General features: G+C 35.8%; 1 pseudogene; it reads left to right on the forward strand.

The window, feature by feature from the left end:
* LOC107794381 (flavonol sulfotransferase-like) lies at positions 1–2,321 on the forward strand (annotated as a pseudogene).
* Positions 2,322–4,973: the final 2,652 nt, after the last annotated feature.

The raw sequence follows: 4,973 nt of genomic DNA on the forward strand, positions 1-4,973 counted from the left end.
GCCAAACAAGAAAGATAGGCTTAATATCTAACCACAAGGGAAGCCAGATGAAACCTAAAGGCAGTCGCTTTGAATTTATCCCTCTTTCAAAGTAGGAACTTTAGTTTTATATTTTTCTATTTCGAGAACTTATTAAATTCGTTTGACATGGGCAAAATGTTTTTAAATGAAGTTATTTTCTATGTAAAGTGTTATACCTTGAAAAACTACTTTATGTACATTTTTCAGTGACGCACAATCATTTAGATAATGTATGAGATAAAATTTTGATAATGTTGACAAGAGGGGTTGCTCTGATGGTAAGCAACCTCCACTTCCAACTAAGAGGTTGTGAGTTCGAGTCTCCCCAAGAGCAAGGTGGGATGCCGGGGGTCTATTTGGAAACAGTCTCTCTACCCAGGGGTAAGGTCTGCATACACACTACTAGCTACAGGCACAGTATATCTGTTCTTCCCGATCTCTCTCCGGGCGAATTCTCTATTTCTCCGGCGAACTTCACGATCTCCCTGCAAAAAAATATTTAAGAAGTAAGTTCCCTTTGTTTCTCTCCAGATTTCCTCTCTTGTTCTGATATAAGACATAAGCCCTAAACCCTTTTCCCAACGGTTTTTAGTTAGAAGAATAGGAGTGATGTTTGAATGTCTGTCAATTACTAATACTGCACGGAAATTGGATAATAATACAGATAACAGAACTACTTTAATTAATTTGATAGCTAGCTAAGTCAAAGCATTGCAAGTGTTGGTACTTATTATGGTAAAATGCTTTTTTAAATCGTCTAAATTAGGAAGTGTTTCTACTTCAGATCACAAATCACAACTGAGTTTTTTTATTGCTATACTCTGAATAATAGAAGAGTTATTAGCCATTCTGATCATCCTTTCAGTCTTCTCACAACAAAGAGGGACAAGATTTTAGATCAGTGGGTTCAGTTCTGACTCGATCAGGTGAACACGAGTTAATTTGGTCTAGACTTTATCAAATTTCGACCTCCTCCATGGACATGTCGCGTTCCCATTGTTCTCGGCATGAACATAGTGATGAAAATGAATACAAGAAAGATGATCAAAATGACAGTGATATGCTCACAAGCTTTCCCAAAGAAAATGGTTGGATGGTTAAACATCTTTACCAATACGAGTCCTTTTGGTCCAGCAGCTATTAAAGGTATTAAGAGGGTGCAAGAATGCTTCAATGCTCAACCCACAGATATTTTTCTAGCTACTTTCCCAAAAGCAGGAACAACATGGTTCAAGGCCCTCATTTTCTCCGGCATGAATCTATTCAATTTCTCCTCTCACCCTTTGCTTGCCAAGGGTCCCCATGATTGCATTCCCTTCGTGGAATCTATCATACAAGATGAAACTTCCTACCGAGATTATCGAATTTCGTGTTTGCCATGTTGCCTTTTCGCAACCCACATCCCTTACTCCTTGTTACCAGCATCTGTGATGTCTTCTGGTTGCAAAATTGTGTATATTTTTCGTGAGACTAAAGATGTTTTTGTTTCAACTTGGCATTATATGATAAAAGTAAAACCCAATGAAATGCCATCTTTTCCAATCGAAGATGCATTTGATCTGTTTTGCAAAGGGGTATCACATTACGGACCTTTTTGGGATCATGTCTTGGGCTATTGGAAGGCAAGCATGGAAATTCTGGACAAAGTACTTTTCTTAATGTACGAGGACATGAAGAAATATCCCATTGTTTGTCTTACCAAATTGGCTAAGTTCCTGGATAAGCCTTTTACCTCGGAAGAAGAGAGAGAAGGGGTTGTGCAGGAGATTGCAAGGCTTTGTGGCTTTGAGAGTTTGAGTAGTTTAAAAGTAAATCAGACCGGAGTGATGCACCATTTCAATTCAATTGTAGTTGAAAACCGGCATTTCTTGAGGAAAGGTCAAGTTGGAGATTGGAAAAATAATCTGACGCTAGAGATGGCCCAACAGTGGGATGAAATCACTAGGCAGAAATTTGCTGGGACTAGCTTGATAGAAACTTTGTTTGTCGATACAATACCCTCTACTGCCAAGGCATAAGTTAGTGCTCTAAGCTAAGTACTACCAAGGGATAAATCGCTAGTCAAACTGTATAAACAGCAATCAAATGACATTATGATTTGCTCCAGGGTTGTAAGAAATAAATACTCGCTTCACTGCCATTCTTTAAATTCTTAGCTATTTTTTATATGCAAATGTAATAGTTCTGCTGTTGGTGCAATTGTCAAGTGAATTTATTCCATTAAACTTTCATTCCGTAAAGAATGACTTTGTACATATTAATAGCAGTGAAAACAATGAGTGACTTGACACCATAATTAGTGTTTGCAAATTGTAGAAGTTATGCATTGATGTAATTTTGATGCATGAACCTTAGTTATTTGGCTATTGTGCTGCTGTTGTGGTTCATTTTATTTGCAAAATAAAGTGGTTATTTATGCATGTCTATGTATTAATCTACAAATTGTGAGGCAAAACTAAAACTTCATTCCTTCTAGGAAAAATGAACCAGATACGATTCTGGTATATTTCAACAGCAAGTTTGGCCCGATCAATAAATGCTTGCTTTGAAGGATGGATAAGAATCCCATCCAAAAAAGGGATACTTCTAACAAATTAGGGGAGCAGGTCACTTAAAAAATAAATGTCTGCAATCTTTGGTAAATCAAACTCAAATATTTTAAGTGCTATTATTGTAAAGTACATCTGGCTCACATGCTCAGATCATCTTGAATTAAGGAAAGTTCCCTCAGATCACAAGTAACAACTAAATTTGCTTGCTAAACTCGGCAAGAAAAGTTATTTATAGCCCGTTTGGCCAAACTTTTAAAATCAGCTTATTTTGAGGAGTGCTTTTCTCAAAAGTACTTTTGGTGAGAAGTAGTTTGTGTTTGGCTAATTAATTTGAAAAGCACTTTTGAGCAGTAATTACTATTTGGCCAAGTTTTTGAAAACTGCTTTTAAGTGTATTTTTCTCAAAAGTGCTTCTCAGAAAAGTGCTTTTGGAGAGAAGCTACTTTTTTCTATTTCTCCAAAGCTGCTTCTGCTTCTCCTCAAAAACACTTTTTTTCCTTCCAAAAGCTTGGCCAAACACCTCAATACTTTTGGCCCAACAAAAAGCTTGGCCAAACAGACTATTAATCTTCCTAAGAAGTTTGCTTTGCCATTCCCATCCTTGTGGTCATTCTAGCTATTAGACTTCTCTCATATTGTAAGATTGGGGTCCACAAATTTTTCGAAGCATTTCTTCTCTCCTGCTTTCTCTGTTTTTGACATGGTATTAGAGCCTTCTTTTCATAATTTTGATTCTTATTGTCTTTCATCTGTGGTCCTTTCATTTTTTTTTGAAAGTTTAGTTCTCTTGATTTTTCGTCAACAAGCAGTCCTAAGCATCTAGGGCTTTTGGTCTTGGTTATTCTAGCTATTTTTTTTCCGTATCATTGTGTTTTTGATTTTCTCTATTCAAAAACATGACTTCACATCAATTTGAGTCCTTCAGTATTCGTTTTACTGGAAAATTATTCTGCTTGGGAATTTCAGTTTCAATTATTTGTCATGGGAAAAAGAATTATGGGGCCATATAGATGGAAGTGATCCTGCTCCTACTGATCTTACAAAGTTAGGTCAGTGGAAGGTCAAAGATGCTCGGGTGATGACATGGATTTTAGGGTCAATTGACCCTCTTATTGTTCTTAATCTCAGGCCGTACAAGACTGCAAAGACCATGTGGGATTATTTACAAAAGGTTTACAACCAAGACAATAGCGCAAGACGATTTCAGCTAGAGCACGAAATTGCTAATTACTCTCAAAGAGGTCTCTCTGTTCAGGATTATTTTTCTGGATTTCAGAACTTATGGGATGAATTTACTGATATTGTTTATGCTAAAATATTTGCTGAATCTCTATTTATAATTCAAGCAGTTCACGAGCAAAGCAAGTGAGACCATTTTTGATAAAATTGCGATCTGATATTGAGAGTGTTCGCTCTAACTTAATGAATCATGACCCGCCTCCCTCCTTGGATGTTTGTTTTAGGGAATTACTCCGTGAAGAGCAACGTCTTTTCACACAAAATGCTTTCAAGCAAGAAAGTGTTCATACTGTTGCATTTGCTGCTCAAGGAAAAAAGAAAGGCCAGGTATATGAGCACCTTGCAAAGAATATGGTCATATTGCTAGCAATTGTAATAAGAATTTCTGCAATTATTGTAAGCAGCTGTTGATACCCAATTTTTTTCTGTATATTTTTATATGCAAAATACTTTCAATATAGCATATGTATGCATATATAAGTATTTACAAATATTTTTATTATTTTTCCTTAATTTTAAAGGCTTTTAAAATCTATTTTATTACCTTATTTCATCAAGGAAAATCCAATAAGTGTCAAAAATTATCATTCTTGGTGATTCACTTGTTGAATTCTCATATTTATGCTAAACTATAGCCCAGATAATTTTTGCATGTTTTTACAAATTTATTTAGTATTTTTAAAGCTCAACTGCATGTAATTGCAATATTAGTCTCATTTATGATTTGATTGCATTTATATTTATAAAAATTAAGTCCAGTATTTTTAAATTGATAATTATATGTTATAAATTATTTTAGTACTTTCAATTTATTTTCAGATTTTAATTTGCTATTTTTTATAAAATAAATGGGAAAAAGTGGCTATTTAAAATCTAGCCAGATTTCATTTCAATTTCAGCCTGCACCCCTAATCCAACCCAATTTCAATTTCAAATCACCCAACCCAATTCCTAAAACTACCCGGCCCAACTCGGATCAAATCTTGTCCGTTGATCAATTTTGATCAACGGTCTAGATCTACCCTTACCTTTTTTAATCAAACGACCCCCCAATACCCCTCATTTCCCCTCGCTCGTCTCTATCTTTCTAACCTCTGGTTCTCTCTAGAACCTTCCCCTATCCCCTCCTCTCCGATGAATCCTTTTCACCTTCTCCGGCCA

The sequence above is a fragment of the Nicotiana tabacum genome, chromosome 6 (assembly GCF_000715075.1).
Source record: "Nicotiana tabacum cultivar K326 chromosome 6, ASM71507v2, whole genome shotgun sequence".
NCBI lineage: Eukaryota > Viridiplantae > Streptophyta > Magnoliopsida > Solanales > Solanaceae > Nicotiana > Nicotiana tabacum.